Here is a 21,900-nt window from a genome sequence, read left to right as displayed (position 1 = left end):
GTTTCATTTTTGATCATGGTCCTAAATCTGGTTCAGGCCTGATCCTGGTTCAGGTTAAGACCTGATCCTGGTTCAGGTTAAGACCTGATCCTGGTTCAGGTTAAGACCTGATCCTGGTTCAGGTTAAGACCTGATCCTGGTTCAGGTTAAGACCTGATCCTGGTTCAGGTTAAGACCTGATCCTGGTTCAGGTTAAGACCTGATCCTGGTTCAGGTTAAGACCTGATCCTGGTTCAGGTTAAGACCTGATCCTGGTTCAGGTTAAGACCTGATCCTGGTTCAGGTGTTGGAGCAGATCAGGTCTGTTGAAGCATGTGAACCAGCTACACATTGATGTGTTGTTTTTTAAATGTATTTATAAAGTGATGTAATAAATAGAATGAGCCCAGCACAAACTAACCGTATTATTGAAGACAGGAAAATAACTCTTTTTAAACTTTGTAAAACATTCAGCTGCTCAGTAATAGGATTACTGTTTTCCACACATGGAAGCACATGAACTGCCTTTACAATATTAAGAAACTGTAAATGTGATTACTCAGTTTCCAGATGTTAGCTGAACTCAGGGAGGAGGAGCAGCAGCTGGATGACTGAGCGTGTTTACAGCAGTTTACAGCAGTTTACAGCAGTTTACAGCAGTTTACAGCAGTTTTTATGAAACACATTACAGAGAGCAGTTCACTGTAGCAGTAGGGTGTTTTAACAGTTATCACATTACTGATTGTCTGTATGTTCACATTGCACATCAGCATTGAACAGAATATTCCAGTTTATGCAAACCACTACCGAAAAATATTTTAGTGTTTAAGCACAAAGATAGATGGGTTAGAGATGTAGACAATTATAAATGTTTAATGTTTCATCTGAATGCTTATTGTAGTTTCCTGTTTCAACGTGTCCCAGTGTAACACTGACTGTAGAATAGAGATTATGAAGATGATCAAATCAGGTATTTGAGAGGGTGCTTAATACGGGTGTTAACCAGATGTAACTGAAAGTGCGCCCTCTAGAGGTTTAACACTACACTGTGAGGGGAAATGTTGCTGGTGTTCTACCTGCTGGGACCCCCACCTGTGTTTGTAAACATACTTTATTACACATAATGAGTTCTACCAATATGTCCAACCCACTGTTGTACAGTTTTTAAAATGTGAATTTAAGTGTGATCCAAATGACTACTGTTGTATGATTATTAAACAAAATGAGTCTTCAGTAAATCAGCTTCATGTTTCATTCATTTAGGATCAAAAGCCACATCTTTTGATCCTTCATTGTCATGTGGAAATATGGAAATGTATGCGAAATTGAAAATTCGTAATTGCCAGGTGTATATCTTGTCACCTCAGTCCATCAAGACCCGAGCAGTTATACAGAAGTCCAAGGCAAGGCACGGGCCGGTGCATCTAGGTCAAAGTAATCCCTAGCCATATGAACTTTGACCCTAAGAGATAGAGGTAGGGGACAGAGGTGAAGAGGCACGGCGTGTCTACGTCAGTGCACTCCCCTGCCGGTCTAGGCTTCTCTGTACCCCGTTACCCTCTACGAGGCCATAGACCAGGAGTGGGGAACAGGGGATGGGGCCAAGGGATAAGGGGTTTAGGGTAAAAAGCAGGGGTAAGAAGTGGAAAAAGATGTACAAGGTACTTAAAAAAAAAATTCTATCTCTTTTTGTCCATTTTACTATTTTATTTATTTTACATTTTTATTTATTTATTTTATTTTTTTATTTTAAATATTTAAATGTGTTATATATAATTGTATTCAACACATCATCAGTAGTGGACCTCGGGATCATTGAGTGTTTTGGCCATTTTTCTGCAGTTTCTATACATTGGCTAAAGTCTTACTTATCGAACAGAAAACAGTGTGTTCTGGTCAACGGAGCCAAATCCCCCTACCTTGTGAACCCTGTTGGGGTTCCATAAGGTTCCACAAGGTTCCATTCTTGGACCGTTACTTTTTTCCCTGTACATAAATGACTTGCCCTGTAGTATGTATGTCCTGAGTTGAATGTGCAAATGTATGCCGACGATGCGGTCATCTTTATACACGGGAAAAACACTGAAATGATCTCATCTTGTCTCTCTAACGCAGTGGCTCTCAGCTGGTGGGAGAGCCACTGCAGACCCGTTTCAAGTGGCTCTCAGCTGGTGGGAGAGCCACTGCAAACCCGTTTCAAGTGGCTCTCAGCTGGTGGGAGAGCCACTGCAGACCCGTTTCAAGTGGCTCTCAGCTGGTGGGAGAGCCACTGCAGACCCGTTTCAAGTGGCTCTCAGCTGGTCTGGTGGGGAGAGCCACTGCAGACCCGTTTCAAGTGGCTCTCAGCTGGTGGGAGAGCCACTGCAGACCCGTTTCAAGTGGCTCTCAGCTGGTGGGAGAGCCACTGCAGACCCGTTTCAAGTGGCTCTCAGCTGGTGGGAGAGCCACTGCAGACCCGTTTCAAGTGGCTCTCAGCTGGTGGGAGAGCCACTGCAGACCCGTTTCAAGTGGCTCTCAGCTGGTGGGAGAGCCACTGCAGACCCGTTTCAAGTGGCTCTCAGCTGGTGGGAGAGCCACTGCAGACCCGTTTCAAGTGGCTCTCAGCTGGTGGGAGAGCCACTGCAGACCCGTTTCAAGTGGCTCTCAGCTGGTGGGAGAGCCACTGCAGACCCGTTTCAAGTGGCTCTCAGCTGGTGGGAGAGCCACTGCAGACCCGTTTCAAGTGGTTCGCAGATGTGTGAGTGAAGAAAAAATAATATTTTTTTTCTTTTTGAAAAAAGTCACTTTTATTTTGAAGGCCCAATTTTCTAACGCTGTGCATGCAGTAGGCGTTGGACTGGAAGTACCGGAGACCATAAACGGTTTTGAAAACTTCTGTCACGTAGTGATCATCTTCTCAATAAAACATCTTTGCTGATGTTTTTTCGAGTAAAAACCCTAACCCAGAAGTCCCCACGGAGAATAACTTTGTGGTAGAACTATTCTTTATACATCCATGGGTACAACTTCAGATACAAATGAACACATAATGAAATATGACCCCCGGTTTGATGATTGACAGGTCAGAGGTCACAGAACAATGGGAGCTATCTACCCTTACCCACAAAGTAATTCACACAGACTATCTCCTCTTTGCTCTTCTCTCTGTGAGGAGCAGCAAGCTGTCAGAACAAGTGAAAAACAAACAATGGCATCAAACATTATTAATATGTCGGGGAGTAATAGATTTATTTATTTTATTCTCAGAGTGTACCAGAATGTGTAGTTTATATGTTAGTATTTCTAAAGATCTACTGGGGGAGAATCCCCCCAGACCCCCTTCTGGGGTTGGGTTTTCAGCATGTGAGCCTTTTTACGTTATACAGTTCAGCTTTGATTCCATCATCTCATTAAACCTTTAAAGCATACTTTAGTTCTGTGAAGGGATATAAGGGATATATGTACTGTACTTCACTTTAATTAATATTGTATGCTGAAAAGCGTATATATATATTACAGCACGATTTTTTGTTGAATAGATTTGAGTGGTTCAAAATTTCGGGTCGCGATCTATTGACAAAGGAAAAAGTGGGTCCTGAGGCCGGACCAGTTGAGAACCACTGCTCTAATGCATTGGACAAGGTTCAACACTGGCTGAACAACATTTGCTTACAGTTAAACGTAAAAAAAAACCAGTATGCATGATGTTCAGTAAACGACCAGTAAAAATCAAAGGATCCAACGTATTTTTAAACGGAGCAGAAATATAACTAGTCCCCCACTTCAAGTATCTTGGAGTCATAATGGACTCAAACTTGACTTTTAAGAAACATATTAAGAAAGTATACCATTAAATTCAACTTGCAACATTTTAAACAAATCAGACCTTTCTTAACTGTCAATGCTGCAAAGTCATCCCTCCACTGTATGATTCTATCCCACATCGAATACTGTTTGACAAACTGGTTGTTTGCTTGTGCCACAAACCTGAAACCCATAGAACAGCTGAGAGAGAGAGCTATCAAGGTGTTTGACAGAAAGTCAAATTCATACGACCAGTATACCACCCTTGAAAAACACAATTTCTTGAGCTTTGACAATTTTAAGTCTTTTAAAAGTATGTGCTTTATTTATAAACGTTTGCAGCTCATTCTGGAACAGCCTCCCAACTGAGATACGGGATTGTCCCACTCTCAATAGTTTTAAAGGTCAACTCAAAGAATGGTTGAGAAACAAACAGACGTGCAATCACCGCTAAATGCACTTTAACCTCTTAAGACCTGAGCCTGTTTTTCAGGTTTCAGGCTCGAAAATGCCACTAACACAACAAATGACTATATATTCACTTCTAAAAGGGGTAAATTAATAATCTTTTTTCTCAAAGCAAGGTTACATCAGTGAGTTGGATGTAGAAGTGTCAGAATCAATATAGATGTTTTTATTTTAAAGTAAATTCAGATGGAACATAGTAAAAACATGTAAATTCTAATCTCCGCCTAAAAGAAAACCCATTACTTATAGTGAAAACCATCCTTGAATGATGGGTTAGTAGACTAAAAGCGTTAGGAATCCAAACTATAACATATAATAAGTACCCTGTATCAAGATTGATGTAAAACAAGTGAAATATGACCTTTTTAGAGAGGTTTAGAAAAATAAAGTCCAGGCGGACTCACCTCTGGGTAATTTGGGAATCAGTTCCATTTGACCTTTTTCACTGTAAAAATCATTTTATTACTTTGAATTATCACTATAGGTATTCATTCCATCCAAATACAACTGTTGTAAAAACAACATGGGCCCGCATGTGAGGGGGGGGGGGGGGGGTGCAGAGCCTTTAGCATATTCCAACATTTCTGCAGCAAGCTGCTCGCTGAAAGTCTTCTGTGTGTGTGGCTTTGTCCTGCTGGGGTCACTATTCATCTTGTAAACCCATATTTAAACCTAAAAGTGTAGTAACTAATGTTGATACTATTGCACTGGACTAAGGGTTATATTATATCGGATATTGCTGTCTGTTTAAAGAAGCTAAAGTAGGCTCTTCTTCCCCTAGCCAAACTGGGAAGCCCCTGTGGTCCCTAATGTGCAGGTTTGGTGGCTAGTAGTTATTAGTGAAGTCAGCCATAGGAGCACTGCTCAGTACCTGTCCAATTACTTTGAAACTTATTAGTAGGATTTGACAAAGAGCTGCGGTTAGAACTTTTGCGTAAAAACAACGTGGTGAAGAGTTAATAGGATATTTAATAAAGATAAACCATAGGTCTAAAGCAGTGTTTCTCAAACTTTTTCATACCAAGGACCACTTAACCAATAAAAAAAGACTCGCGGACCACCTAACTCCACAAATATCCCAAAACACATCGTTATTCAGATTACAAATCGCCTGAAAATTGTACAAACAGGTGGCAACATGTGTGACGAAGGTCTATGGCTATATCATGCAATAGAAAGTGAAACTTAAGCTCGCTCCATTGCGGAGATATTCCCGCGAGAGTGCGGAAAACTTAAATGTATTTATTTATTTCAAATGTGAAATTTGACCAATATATTCACGGACCACTAGGGGCGCTCTCGGACCACCAGTGGTCCGCGGACCACACTTTGAGAAGCACTGGTCTAAAGGGTACCTAGGCTGTTGGAAAAGCTCGAAGCTCGATACATAACCCTTTTAGTTGAGGTATCCACATGCACTAGCTGAATCCAGGAGAGTAACCTAGAACCAAGTGATTAGGGTTAGGGTTAGGGGAAATTAAATAATCCGCGATCCAGACATAGTCTGGATCAACGTAAAGCATGGGCCATCCTGGGACCGGTGTGTGGCGCCCCTCACTGTTCATTTAAACCCCGAGGATGTTTAGTTCCAAGTGTAGAAATCCAGTGTTTTTCCTGTTTTCTGCGTGAAAAGTCTGTCCATGTAGGGCTGGTTTGCAGTCCCATGACTTTAAGTGACTCCACTTTGTGTTTAATAAAATGTTTCACTACATGAGTGTCTGTTCTTTTTTGATGTCTGATATTGTATTTATGTTGAATTACTCTGTGTTAGTAGTGCGTGAGGCCATATGTACAGATATGTACATGGGACATGAAAACAGTGCATCTAATATTGACAAAAATAAACCTCGCTAACCGAGTTTTCCAAATCACTCTAAAAATAAGCCGTTGTGATACACGTGTAGACAACATCTGCAGAATCATAAATGATCATTACATTGGGGTCATTAAACCATTATTTCGCTAAGATAAAAAACATTAAAGTTTTGGATTTTAGTGTAATTCACAAATGTTCCACCAGATGGTGCCACACACACCCAGGGGGGAAAGATGATATATTTACCCAGGAATAAGTGGGCAAAATATGGGTACATTAGTGTTTAAAGTCGGGGGAACTGTTTTAATTCAGGACCAGGGTGAAAAGATAACACATTTACCCAGGAATAATTGTCTGAATCATGGGTATATTAGTGTTTAAAACCGTGGGAAATGTTTTAATTCAACAGGAGAGGGTAATTCAATTGTTACCCATGGAACAGGGCTGCAAACATGGCTACAAGAGTGTTAAAATGCTGTCAAACTGTTTTAATTCAGTCACAATTGTCGTTTTTAGACGGTGTACATTGGACTCAATAAACATACAGAGTTATGGACATAAATGTGTCAGTATAGACGGGATAATATACATATTAATAATATTTAATTAGTTAAATGTACAATGAGCTAAAAACAGCAGAATCACTGCTGTTAGCAGGATCTCAGAGACCCATAGACCCAGAGACCCAGGGTACAGCACCTCACTGTCTTACCCATAAAACAGGGCTCTGATCAGGGCTAAAGTAATGTTATAAACTGGTGAATCTGTTTAAATGCAGGCAGCAGACTCACTGCTTTTAGCAGGGTCTCAGAGAGCCAGATACCCAGAGACCCAGGGTACAGCACCTCGCTGTCTTACCCAGAAAACAGGGCTCTGATCAGGGCTAAAGTAATGTTATAAACTGGTGAATCTGTTTAAATGCAGGCTCTATGTGGCGGCTCACAGACCCCCAAAGGACGGACTAGAGACCTCCAGCATGAGTCCCTAACAGTGGCACCTCCATAACCTTGCACACCGTGAGTCCCCGGGCCCCGGCAGTTAAGCACTCCCCCACGGACTAAACCCAGATATTCACACCCTCCAGAACCTCGTGCTCCTGGTAAGACTAACAAGGGGTGGATTTTGTGGTGGTCTACCGTCCGCCCTTAAGCATCCAACTGCGGACTCCTGACACTCAGACACTTTTCATAGTTTTAGGTTATCAGGGGCACGCTTGTCTGGCAGTTATGAACATGGGGGTTTTGTCCAAGGCAGTGTGCTTAAGTCAGGGGGCCCGGGGACTCAAGGTGCGCATGGCAGGCCGCCTATGAGCGGCCAAAATGTTTTAATTAACTCATTATTGTCGTTTTTAGACAGTGTACATTGGACGACATAAACATACGGAGTTATGGACATAAACGTGTCAGTATAGACAGAACAATGTACATATTAATCATATTTATTTTGTTAAATGTACAAGAAGCTAAAAACAGCAGAATCACTGCTTTAAGCAGCATATCACACTCACAGGCAGACATACACACACCCAGAGTGAAAAGATAACAGATTTACCCAGGAATAAGTGTCTGAATCATGGGTATATTAGTACTCAAACTCGATTAAACTGTTTTAATTCCGGAGGTTTGACGTGTTGGTTCACTCGTCTCACACACCCAGAGTGTTAACAACATTTTTACAAATGTTATAAATTAGTCTAGAGCTCCATCTATTGTAATTTGAGTGTATTACACGTCTGTCCATGGAACGCGAGTTTTGCGCCATTTGAGTGGAGTAAACTGATATGCAGCTGGAGTAACATGTACATTGAGACGCATTGGGACATATCATCGTCACTTTCAATGTTAACCTTGTACATAGGAGGCAACATATCTTTACTCACCTCAACTTACCGTGAAACCTACGGAAGGAATATAAGGGAAAATATTAATTCCTGTAATGACAGAAGGAACAGCAATTTGCATACTCAACTCTACTTAACGGCAAACACGGAAGTATTAACGGTCAAATAGACCACACCCACATCTCTATAAAGAGCAGGCTGACACTCTCTCCCGCTCATTCGTGTCAGAGGCTGCACACTGCACAGACACAGCTGGGAAGAAGAACCAACAAGCCACATTACATTTCAAGTATATGGAATCACAAAACAACGCAAATCACCTTCCCGGACGGGAAGTACATCTGGTGTAGGGAAAATAAGATCCAGACGTGGAACTTATCACTCTCCCAGACTTGATAGCTGTGACCATATTTAACTTTAAAAAAATATACACTGCATTGTCTGATCAACTTTGCAGGGCCCACCTCGGGGAGAATGTCTAGTGAAGGGTCGAAACATTCAATGATCTGAGGAACCACTACTGATGATGTGTACAAATTAAGGCAAGTTGTATGTACGACTAAACTAAAAACAACTTTGACGGCACAGGAAGCCCCACTTTAAACACCGATGTCGGTCCCCGGATGGCCAGAGCTATACATGTAATCAGATTCTGTCTGGTTACCGGATTCTTTCCCCCAACCTAACCGGCCAGTGTCTCCGTGGATTGCTTGGCGCCTTATACCCTCGTAGATGGCCTCCTCTAGTCACTATCTGACGTTCATCCTAAACCTAACCTGGGACCTTTAAAATCTGACACTCACTTGCCTCTAATTACTGAAGTAAAATGATTTACTGTGAACACACGAGGTACTAAAAATATGGGATTCCAAAGCAACGCTACCTGTAATTACTTAAGAAAAATGATTTACCGTGACACGAGATACAGAGTGAGCCGATTAGGACACTCCCACATCTCTATAAAGAGCACGCTACCTCCCTCTCCCGCTCAGTCCTCTCTGACGCTGCACTGAGCACAGACATAGCTGGGAAGAAAAAGAACAGGCAACATGATTAAAAATACACAATGCTAGAACTGATCATTCTATGCAGGACCCACCTTAAGTGAGAATGTCTCTGGTTACCGGATTATGAAACTCCCCCTACACTCATCCTAAACACAACCATTCGACACCAAACAACAATTTGATTTATCTCAGGTGGCTCCTATACGTCAATCCCTGACACTAATTCTAAACCTAACCTGTCACCACAAAAGAACCATTTGATTAATATGTCTGGGCCTCTAAAATGGCCGCCTTCACGCTGTGAAACTAAAATGGAGTACACGTGAAAGGTAAATAATTACACAGACAACAAAACCAATTTGGATTTAATATTTTATTGGGCTCAGAAAGATCAAATACAGGAATCAGAAAATACTCACCTGTTCTAGGATTAGGGTTAGGCGTTATAAATGTTGAATCCTGTCACCGTGAAGCAGCGGCTATAGGGTTAGGCGGCCATTATCACCAGACACCCTCACCCCGGGGAGGCCCCGCCGAGGCTGATCAAATCCCCGGTAGTGTGTTATTGTTATTCAATTGATCCCAACTAGGGTTAGGGTTAGGGTTAGGGTTAGGGTTAGGGTTAGGGTTAGGGTTAGGGGTTAGGGTTAGGCGTTAAAAATGTTGAATCCTGTCACCGTGAAGCAGCGGCTATAGGGTTAGGCGGCCATTATCACCAGACACCCTCACCCCGGGGAGGCCCCGCCGAGGCTGATCAAATCCCCGGTAGTGTGTTATTGTTATTCAATTGATCCCAACGCCGTGAAGCGGCGGCAGGATCGAATGCACTCTCCGTCGTTGTCACACATCAAGGCATGTTCACCTCTCATTCAGGCCCCTGGGATACACTGTGTCGAATCTGGCTATCCAAAGCCTCTCACCTCTACGTCTCTGGGCCACAGACCATCTGGAGTTGGACTCCAGGACCGCTGCTTGAACGGATTGCCATCCATGGAGCAGGAAGTGAGTAACCAAGGGAGTAAGTGTGTTTTTTCTTCTCAAAATGTTATATCTATGTTGGGTGAATCGTATCGAAATTGTATTGCCAGTTTCACCCACATACTGTAATCCACAATGTTTACATGTAATGAGGTAAACACAGTTTTTAGATTGTAGGCTGCCCAGATCCTGTGTTTTATAAACATTGTTATTGGATTTGCTGCACAACCAGATTTGTTGCTGAAAGAAATCCCCGTGACCTCTGGAATTTGGGGTCAATATGGGTTGTATCTTTGCTTTGACCAAGTACGACTGCAGGTTTCTGTTTTTCCTAAACGCTGCAATTATAGTGTGGTCTTGTAGAATGTCCGTATTACCTATAATGTTTTGGAAGTTGGATTTGATGACTCTGACTAATTTAACAGCTGACTGGGAATATGTAGTTATAAAAGGTAATTTGGAGGAGACCGAAATGGGTTTCGTCTGTTGAAATGTTCTAAAGCAAGTTCTTAGAAAGGAGCGAGTATACCCTCTAGAGAACAATGCTCCAAAGAGCGTTTTGGTGGCCATAATGAAATCATCTCTGTTACTGCATATTCTATGGAACCTCAAAAGCTGTGATTTAACCAATCCCGCGTAAGTGTGATTCGGATGGTGGCTTGTTTTGTGGAGCAGGGCGTGGGTGTCTGTCTCTTTAAAAAATACTTTGGCATCCAATTTATGTGTATTATGGAAGTTAATTCCTTTGAAAGTGGTGGTGTCCAGAAAGTCCACTGAGGTGTAGCTGGTGATGGATTTAAGTGAGATGGATTTGTTGTGGTTATTTAGAGTGGTTACAAATGAGTCAAAATCCTCTTTTGAGTGAGACCACACGCCCCAGATGTCGTCCAGATATCTGAAATAGTGTTTGGGAGTCTTTTGGCAGGAGGAAAGGGCAGAAGTTTCCCACTCTGCCATAAAAATGTTCGCATAGGCCGGTGCAAACTTCTTTCCCATAGCAGTGCCTTTAATCTGCAGAAAGAAATCTCCATTGAATTCAAAGTCATTACGTGTCAAATTGATTTCTAATAATTGTAGTAATTCCTTATCTGGTCTTTTTTTATCAGGGTGTTTCCAGAATATGTTTTTTATGGCTTGTATGCCTTCTTGGATGTCAATGTTTGTGTATAAGCTATCTACGTCCATGGTGAATAGCATGGCGTCCTGAGGTACATTGAGTAGTCTAATTCTTCTTAAAAAGTCGTAGGTGTCCTTTATGTAGCTTGCGTGGGTGATGGAAAGAGGATAGAGGTAAAAGTCAATGAACTCTGACCCCCCAGTGAGACGGAGGCTCATCTGCCGGTATTCCTTCTGCTATCTGCTTGAGAGCAGTGCAACTGCGTATTCCTGATGCATCCAGGTGGGAGAGGTTAGGAAGACATCAAACTCCTCCAAGAAACATGGAACCTTGTATTATAGAAACCTCTGAAGCCCTCACTCGTCCTGCAGGGTTGTCTGCTAGAGCCCACCGAGCAGAAAGATGAAGAGAAGAACCCCACATGCTTCAAACATTCCACTATCGTTCCTGTCCCCAAAAAGACAATCATCACCTGCCCCAACGACTACCGCCCAGTAGCACTCACCTCCACCGTAATGAAGTGCTTTGAGCGGTTAGTCAAATCCTTCATCACCTCCTCCCTCCCTGACTCTCTGGACCCCCTGCAGTTTGCCTACAGAGCAAACAGGTCCACAGACGACGCCATAGCCCTCACCCTCCACACTGCCCTCTCACACCTGGACCCGAAGAACAGGAACACATATGTGAGAATGCTGTTCATTGACTACAGTTCAGCATTCAATACCATTGTGCCCTCCAAGCTGGCCATCAAGCTCAGAGACCTCGGGCTCAACAGCGCCCTCTGTGACTGGATCCTGAACTTCCTGACGGGCAGACCCCAGGCAGTGCGGGTGGGAAACATCACATCCTCCACCCTGATCCTCAACACCGGTGCCCCTCAAGGCTGCGTGCTCAGCCCTCTCCTCTACTCCCTGTTCACCCACGACTGCGTGGCCACACACAGCTCCAACACCATCGTGAAGTTTGCTGATGACACGACCGTCATCGGCCAGATCACAGACGATGACGAGACGGCGTACAGAGAGGAGGTCGAAAACCTGACATCTTGGTGCCAGGATAACAACCTCCATCTCAACATCAGCAAAACAAAGGAGCTGATTGTGGACTACAGGAAGCAGCAGGGAGAGGGACACGCCCCCATCGCCATCAATGGGACTACGGTGGAGAGAGTCAGCAGCTTCAGGTTCCTCTGTGTCCACATCACTGAGGACCTGACATGGACTCATCTCTGAGGACCTGACATGGACTCATCACTGAGGACCTGACATGGACTCATCACTGAGGACCTGACATGGACTCTTCACTGAGGACCTGACATGGACTCATCACTGAGGACCTGACATGGACTCATCACTGAGGACCTGACATGGACTCTTCACTGAGGACCTGACATGGACTCTTCACTGAGGACCTGACATGGACTCATCACTGAGGACCTGACATGGACTCATCACTGAGGACCTGACATGGACTCATCACTGAGGACCTGACATGGACTCATCACTGAGGACCTGACATGGACTCATCACTGAGGACCTGACATGGACTCATCACTGAGGACCTGACATGGACTCATCACTGAGGACCTGACATGGTCTCTTCACACCACCACCATCACCAAGAAAGCTTGACAGCGGCTCTTCTTCCTCCGCAGGTTGAGGAGGTTCAAAATGGATTCCAGGATACTCTGCAACTTCTACAGGTGCTCCATAGAGAGTATCCTGACCTTCTACAGGTGCACCATAGAGAGCATCCTGACCTTCTACAGGTGCACCATAGAGAGCATCCTGACCTTCTACAGGTGCACCATAGAGAGCATCCTGACCTTCTACAGGTGCACCATAGAGAGTATCCTGACCTTCTACAGGTGCACCATAGAGAGGATCCTGACCTTCTACAGGTGCACCATAGAGAGTATCCTGACCTTCTACAGGTGCACCATAGAGAGGATCCTGACCTTCTACAGGTGCACCATAGAGAGGATCCTGACCTTCTACAGGTGCACCATAGAGAGCATCCTGACCTTCTACAGGTGCACCATAGAGAGCATCCTGACCTTCTACAGGTGCACCATAGAGAGGATCCTGACCTTCTACAGGTGCACCATAGAGAGCATCCTGACCTTCTACAGGTGCACCATAGAGAGGATCCTGACCTTCTACAGGTGCACCATAGAGAGCATCCTGACCTTCTACAGGTGCACCATAGAGAGCATCCTGACCTTCTACAGGTGCACCATAGAGAGGATCCTGACCTTCTACAGGTGCACCATAGAGAGCCTCCTGACCTTCTACAGGTGCACCATAGAGAGCATCCTGACCTTCTACAGGTGCACCATAGAGAGCATCCTGACCTTCTACAGGTGCACCATAGAGAGTATCCTGACCTTCTACAGGTGCACCATAGAGAGGATCCTGACCTTCTACAGGTGCACCATAGAGAGGATCCTGACCTTCTACAGGTGCACCATAGAGAGGACCCTGACCTTCTACAGGTGCACCATAGAGAGCATCCTGACCTTCTACAGGTGCACCATAGAGAGGATCCTGACCTTCTACAGGTGCACCATAGAGAGGACCCTGACCTTCTACAGGTGCACCATAGAGAGCATCCTGACCTTCTACAGGTGCACCATAGAGAGCATCCTGACCTTCTACAGGTGCACCATAGAGAGCATCCTGACCTTCTACAGGTGCACCATAGAGAGGACCCTGACCTTCTACAGGTGCTCCATAGAGAGCATCCTGACCTTCTACAGGTGCACCATAGAGAGCATCCTGACCTTCTACAGGTGCACCATAGAGAGCATCCTGACCTTCTACAGGTGCACCATAGAGAGGATCCTGACCTTCTACAGGTGCACCATAGAGAGCATCCTGACCTTCTACAGGTGCACCATAGAGAGGATCCTGACCTTCTACAGGTGCACCATAGAGAGCATCCTGACCTTCTACAGGTGCACCATAGAGAGCATCCTGACCTTCTACAGGTGCACCATAGAGAGCATCCTGACCTTCTACAGGTGCTCCATAGAGAGCATCCTGACCTTCTACAGGTGCACCATAGAGAGTATCCTGACCTTCTACAGGTGCTCCATAGAGAGCATCCTGACCTTCTACAGGTGCACCATAGAGAGCATCCTGACCTTCTACAGGTGCACCATAGAGAGTATCCTGACTGGCAGCATGACGGCCTGGTACGGCAGCTGCACCGACCTCGACCGTAAGGCTTTACAGAGGGTGGTGGAAACTGCACAGCACATCACCAGGACGGAGCTGCCATCCATGGAGGACCTTTACTCCCAGCGGCTCAGGAAGAAATCCCTACAGATTATCAAAGACCCCCATCACCCCAGCCACAAACTGTTCTTTCTGTTGCCGTCTGGCAGACGTTACCGCAGCATCCTGGCAAGGACAAGAAGATTCGGAGACAGTTTCTTCCCGCGGGCAGTGAGACTGTTAAAAAATTGAACTGTTGAAACAACTTCAAAACATTCATCTGCTACTCAGTAGTATGTATCTACTATCTAATATATATATATCATTCCAATAACTTGTATATAGACTCGTACTGCACTATTCCACATCATAACTTTATTTTATTTTATAACTATTATTCATTTTGTATTGCTCTTGCTCTTATGGTTATTATGTTATTATGTTGCATTGTTGGAGAAGCCTGTGACATAAGATTTTCAACTACATAATTACTCTGTAACTATGTCAGATTGACAATAAAGAACCTTGAACCTTGAACCTTGAACCTTGAACCCCTCTTATCAGAAAGTTGAAGAGAAGCATCCTCTCTTATCAGAAAGGTGAAGAGAAGCATCCTCTCATCTCGAACGACCTGGTGCTTCCTTGCACGTGGCTGGGGGTGCTCTCTGCACCCGGAGAGTGTGACCCTCTCTCTCTCTGACCCTTGGCCTTGAGAGCTGTCCTAGTTATTGGGTTAACACCTGATAGGGATGTTTTTCTGAGTGAAGACAACTCAAAGTAATGGATTAGCACATCATTTAATTACAAAAATAGGCCCCTCAGAATTATTTGGGAGCCTTCCTGACACATGCACATTATCATTTTGAAGGTTTGTGTTAGTCATTGAACATGCAAGAATCATATACTCATCAGTCCATAGCAGAGACATGTTATTGTAAGTTAAAGGTGAGCTAGTCCCTGTGGATATAACCCCTTCTCAATGATTCTAAATGTATATTAATTCACCATTTACCTTTTGATAACATATTAGTTTATCAGAAATATTTAGTCTCTTCCATAAAACATAGGTTTGAGAAATAAATTACCCAATATAAAATCAATTACTCAATATAATTGACTCTTCCCTCCCTTTTCTTACATATGGTACATATGAAATAATAACTTAGGAGTCTATTTAAGCATGGTATAGTTTATAATCTATTAATCGAGAAGACTCAGTATCACCTGTGTGCAGCTTACAAAAAACCATTGTGATAAACATATATTATGCAGGAAATGGATACATTTGTTGAAAAACAAAGCATATCTGATTTGGGAGGAAAAGTTTCATCCCTTTAACATCTGAGTTATTACTGAAGGCATAGCATGAATGATACTGGGTGTCTGAGGGTGTCATTACTGAGGAATGTCAAACAAAATCAAAACCTTACATTTGAAAACAGGTTTGCATTCCTCCACTGAAGGTGACGTTATCATTGGAAACAATAAAAGCTAATTGTTTTGATGTAGAATCTATACATTGAATCGTTAGAGCAGAACATAATGGTTGTATTGTAGCCTGAGTTTTGTGCAGCCTTTAGTTTTACCAGGTGGAAACATTGTCTATATAATGTGAATACATGTAGAACTAGACATTAAGAGACCCCTGACATTAGGCCTATTTGAAACAATAGTAGGGGCTTTTACCAGCTCGCCCACTTACAGGCATCCTCTGCATAGCAGTATGAATAGCCTTAAAAACAACCCACTCTGCGGTAACGAGAGTCATGTATCTGAACCAAATGCCCTAAGTGAAGCCGTTAGTCTCATCTGACTGACCCAAGGGTTGGTGCTGGTGTGACAGGGAGGCTTCCAAGTGTTCATAGCAGATGTCATGCTTTCAGTTCATGGCTCAGTGGGGGGGAGCAGACCCATGTGAGACAGTATCAACGGCTGTAATGTTCAGTTTGAGGAGTGTCATTCTCTCTGGGAGCAGGAAATGGTGTCCATTCAGACCACACCATGTCATGTAGAGCAGCCATAGCATCTCTGTGACTGCACTCAGCCGGACTGCAGCAGGGCAGAACTGGGTGACTTTTAGTGAAGCCGTCCAAGGCCATAGACAAAATGGAACCACGTACTAACAAAAGGGACACAAGGTCATCAATGTCTCTCTTTACCTTTGGCCTAATTGTAAAACAAATTAGTGGAAGAAATGTGGAACCCTAATCCATCATCATGTGACATTTAGAGTTAATTTAAATAATTACTTATGGGTTGAAGTCAAATTAACTTTAACATTAGAACTAAAGTCAGTCAAAATTGGACGTGCACGGATCAGAATCTAATCAATACACCATTTTTCCAGCTCTGTAATGAAAAGGATATCAAGATGAGGTACATTACAGGAGTGATAAAACATCCAAACATGCACACTTATCTTATTCTAGTAGAGATTAGAGGACAGGTCTAATGTTGTGAACAAAATGATCAAGTCAAGTTATTTTATCTTATGTACCACATTTAATTAATAATTAATCTTAAATTACTAATAACTTTAAAGAAGGCAACAATTTACAATGTGGATAAGGTGACTACTTATCCAAAGTGTGTGTGTGTGTGTGTGTGTGTGTGTGTGTGTGTGTGTGTGTGTGTGTGTGTGTGTGTGTGTGTGTGTGTGTGTGTGTGTGTGTGTGTGTGTGTGTGTGTGTGTGTGTGTGTGTGTGTGTGTGTGTGTGTGTGTGTGTGTGTGTGTGTGTGTGTGTGGTGTGTGTGTGTGTGTGTGTGGGTGGGTGTGTGTGTGTGTGTGAACAGCTTGTCTGCCCAAGGTTAAAACATTTGGGACAGCAGTGAGAATGTTATGAGAAACAATTTGTTGCTTAGACTGAACTCGAAAGAAGCTAGACTGGAACATTTTAAATAAATCAAAACACTTGTACATTAATTAAATACATTTGACATTTAGCTTGAGCTGGGTTCAATACTTTCTTTATGGTATTTAAATCGGGCTCAAGTAGAACCTTTACATGGATTTGGCTTGCAACACAAAGTGATACCGATCTCTGTCTGTTATGATTTGAAAGTCTCATGATTTAAAGTGTAGGGCTGTGAAGGAGAGGCCCTTGGAAAACAACCTCTACTTCTTTGTTACTGTAATTACTTATTGTAAAGAGATTGCAACATTATACTTTTTAAATAATTGCTCAATTCATTTAACACATTTATTATGCACACTGTAATGAAAACGTCAACAAATATATTGATCCTGGCTTAACCAGCGACCTTTACTCTTTTGTTCATAAACTCGGTTTCAGAGAACTTGTCAGTAGTTTAACAACTATTAGAATTTTAGTAATGTCTATGGAGACCAATTGGTTGATACGAGAAATCATTTGAAGCAGTTTAATAAAGAATGTTAAACTATATTTAAAACTGTAATTAAACTTCAACTTATATTAATTATCTGACTCCAGTGGCCAGTTGGAATAGATAATCAACAAAGTTTCCATTTTGCAGCAACAGCGCAAAAGGTTTCAACAATAATTTGTATTATGTCTGAGTCAAGTTCTGTCTTATCAGCTTTGTTTCGGAATGTGTTCAATACATTACGTTTTTTTCATTATTACCATACAATACATAGATTTAAGAATAAATGAAACAAATAATACAACATTGACCTAAAACAGCAGACAGATTTTGCCACCCTGACCTCCTCAGGCAGGGTTTTTACGACCAGCAGTGATGCCTCTGAGGGTCTCAGGGTGCAGGACGGGGCATAGGGTTTATAAAAGGTCACAAACATATCTTAACATACCAGCAATACAATTTAAGAATGTATTCTTAAAAGTAATATAATCTTATTTTCTTCTTACACCTACAGCGCACACCCTGAACAGTGTGCTCCTTGTTTACATTTCCTCTGCACACTCAGATGCAGCGCACACCCTGAACAGTGTGCTTCTTGTTTACGTTTCCTCTGCACACTCAGATGCAGGACCTAAAACACTCTTTTGCTATTTATTTTCATTTTGCAGCACATCTATACTACCAGAATTTTGCAAAACACTATATATTATTTATTTTTCTCAAATCATTTACTTTTGGTAAGTTAACTAAAGCTTAGTTTATTTCACCCTGGCTATGGACTGATTCATTATTAGTTGTTACAAAACATGCACAAGACGGCGGTTAGACAAACCAATATAGACCCCTGATACAAACAATCAGACAAACAAACATGATGAACTCGTAATAAACACCAGTGCGACAGCAAAGTTCATCCAGCTCAATTTAGTTCGGATTAAAGAGGTTTCAGAGGGGGTAGGGACTATTTGATCTCTCCCAATGGGAACCCAGTGGGGCACCTTGACTCGTGCACCCACCCTTGTATACAAGTCCTTAGATCGGTGTCTGAAGACCGTCCAAGAGCAATAACTAGCTTATCCTCTTGCGACCCCACTATCCCTGTTCTAGTGGTGCTATGCCCCCCCGATCTGGAGCACATAGACTTTTTTCTCCTCTACCCTTTCTATCCGAAACTACACAGTTAACTGTAGTCCTACTCGACCAGCCTACACACCTCCCATCATGTTCATCACAACGATGAAACACAGTTTTGCTCTACACTTGCATACCACTGCCCACCCATGATCAATTAGCCTATAATTTTATGTATGCACCCCGGACCGACACCAGCTCCTCCAGCAATGTAGGGAGCCTGTCGCATCAGGTAATGCACGCACCTCGCACCTGCCAACACGTCGTAAACGGCCACAAGCCACGAGAGTGCTTTTAAACCGTTTCGTTTTTAATAGAGACGGCGGTGGTGTGAGTTAAAGCTATAGACAAAAGCTGTGATTTTCTCCCTCTGAGTTCACTTCACCAGCTCATGCAGATACGGGGAGGCATTTTACACCTCTGCGACTGCCTGTGCGGCACACATGCCCCGAGCAGCAAAACGGCTGCCTGTACGGCACACATGGAGGACACACACACCCGGAGCCGCAGCTGGAGCCGTGTTTTTTTTTAGAGGCGCTGGGGGTAATATCTCTGGCTGCTTGAGTTAACTGCTAGTGTTGGCCGCTGAAACCCCCGGAATCTCGGCGATTTGTTCATTACAAATCTCTATTTTGATTTCACACAGAAGTTCCACTTTACTGCTGCCCTCATTAAGGTCTTTTTAAACATCTCCGTGTATGCCTGCACGGCACATACATCCCGAGCAGCACACACAGAGGGAACCAGCCAAGACAGAGTCCCTGGATGATCCCCTGGGGTTACTAGCCCCAAATGTTCATTAACCAAAACGAAACGCAGCCGCTTAGCTTCACAGATAATTTTAGGATACCGTCAATCACAGATTCTGGTAAGGCAATGTCCAAATGTAGATTTGAAATCACACTTACCAGTTTCTGAAGATCTGTTGGTATCCTGCCGACAACGCCAATTTGTGGAGGAAACTTCTGTGTAGTAATGCATGGAGTCACCGACTCAGGAAGGAGACACGGTGAGAGTTGGAGCTTTGATGTCAAACACTGATGGGTTTATTCAGAGTATTCGGCCGGAGGATTCACATCACAAATCAAAGAGTCAGAGGTTCTGACCACACGGTAGAGTTGCCACGTCAATTCTGAAGAACCTCTCTCTATGCTAGACCTTTTAACTGGTTCACAGAGAATCAACATCTCTGAAGGAGTAGACTAAACAATGAATCACCTGCGTCCGACGCTCATGGCCTCAAGGATTTCACATCCTAGAGCCCACAAACACCGATAAAGAAGTGCCTCAGTGTTCCCACAACAATTACCCTTCGTGCCAGACAAGTTGACCGGTCACACACTGGTGACAACAACACATATGGCACCAAGGCCTTTCCTTAAAGGAGATAACACATGTCAGAGTAAAAGGTTAGATATCTAGAAGAATTATTCCTTAACACTGGGAACATCGGTGCCTAATAGAAACTTCATTTGTTTGGCATTTATGAATTTTTTGTCATATAGTGTTTGTAAAATCTTGTCAACTGATTTGATTGTGTCCAGATAAATCGGTTTGTTCAATTTGGAATAATAGTTGGTGTCCGATAATTGTCTGTATCCCTCCCATAGGTACTGGTCTCGGTCCATAACAACCACTACACTACCTTTATCGGCTGGCTTAATAATGATCTGTTTATTGTTGCTGAGCTCCTGCAATGCTGCAACCTCCTCTGGACAGAGGTTCGGTTGGACACGGAGCATCTGGAAGCTGCTATCAAAGTGGTTGATATCAGCTGCAATGAGAGTAGTGAGTTCCGCCGGAAGTGTGCCCGCGGCGGGAACCCAGTCCGATTTGGGAGTAAATGGAGGTGGGACAGAATCTTCTTTGTGTTGAAAATATGTTGCTAATTTCAATTTCCTGTGGTACTGTTGTAAATCCCATCTGCCTTGCTCGATAAGATTTGTGTTACTGCCTTTTGTAGGGATGAAATTTAGACCCCTGTTTAAGAGCGAGATCTGCGGGGGAGTCAATGTGACGTGTTTGGCTAATATTAAAACATTTTTATTCCCCTCCTGTAAAGGCAGATTTGAGGGGACATTTAGTTTACCTGCTCACACCAGTGTTGCAGCATGAGTCTTGCGGTGGATTTCGTCCAATGGACATGATCCTTTTCGGTCCCAAATGACCCGCTTGGCAGCTGTGGTATGTGCTTAAGATTTTGTGTGATGTAGTCATTTAAATCGAGCATATGTTTTTGTTCATGATGTGGCAGAAGGTATGAGTAATTGATTATAGGTATCCAGATTGCTGCCTGTGGGAACCTCAACTTAGCAGCTCGGACTGCTGCCTGCAGCTGTTTCAAGGTGGTCTTCTTAACTTGATTTGATCTGTTGTTTAGTCCAAATGACAAGATCACTTTTTCCACCACAGTGGAAGAAGTGGCCTTTTTGATGATGGCCTCGGCATGTCTGAACGTAGCCCCCGGGTAACTGTCAATTTGTAGATTATCTATGGTGAATGGTGGGAGTCGCGCTAAATTGGAGTCCCCCATTATTAGCCATTTTTTGCCGACACTCAAACTCCAGTCCTGTAGTTTTTTGACTGTGTTGAGGTGTTTATTAGGTCTGCGTGTTGGTATCATTGGCTCAGGTGGTGTGGGTCGTGACTGCAGCACTGTGTTCATTTGCAGTTGACTCTGGATTGCCGCGTCGAAGCTGCGTGTCGCAACTGGGGACCGAGAAAGGACGGGACAACTAGGTCGTGGAGGGAGCGTTGCTGGTCCCAGAGCGTCCTCCAATTCCTCCGGCGACAGAACGAGAATAGAATCCTCTTCAGTCGACACACATGGGTTGAGAGAAGGAGGAGGAGAGTGAGCAGGAGGCTGAGAAGTCAAACCGAGTACCCGCCTGCCCCTCGGTGTCAATCGAGGAAGCTGTCTAATCCTCTGTGTTTTAGGAGCAGGTGTGGTGAGTACAATGCTGGGGGGAATGAGGCACTTTGTTACAACCTCCACTAAAGGTGCTTTTCTTTTTTTAGGGTTCACAGTATGTGTGGATGAGGTGTGGGGTGCCGGGGTCTGTGAGGGGGACCCAATGTGTGCAGGTGGAGCATGCACTTGTGCCACACTTGTGTTTGCAGAAGGAACCACAGCCGTGGGCCTTACCCTCTGTTTGGGCTATGCAGGTGCGGCTACTGTTCGGTCAACAATCTGAGCCGTCAACAGAGCCGCAGTCTGC

At 43.6% G+C, this 21,900-nt stretch overlaps 1 long non-coding RNA gene across 1 annotated transcript; it reads left to right on the top strand.

Annotated features, from left to right (window-relative positions):
• Positions 1-38: 38 nt before the first annotated feature.
• On the top strand, positions 39-1,221 carry LOC117476146. Its single transcript, XR_004555246.1, has 2 exons — positions 39-237; positions 284-1,221. It is a non-coding gene; the product is annotated as an uncharacterized LOC117476146 (long non-coding RNA).
• The last annotated feature ends 20,679 nt before the right edge of the window (positions 1,222-21,900 follow it).

This window comes from Trematomus bernacchii, unplaced genomic scaffold (assembly GCF_902827165.1).
Source record: "Trematomus bernacchii unplaced genomic scaffold, fTreBer1.1, whole genome shotgun sequence".
NCBI classification, from domain to species: Eukaryota; Metazoa; Chordata; class Actinopteri; order Perciformes; family Nototheniidae; genus Trematomus; species Trematomus bernacchii.
Note: the sequence above shows the minus strand (reverse complement) of the source record. Positions and strands in the feature narration are given on the sequence as shown.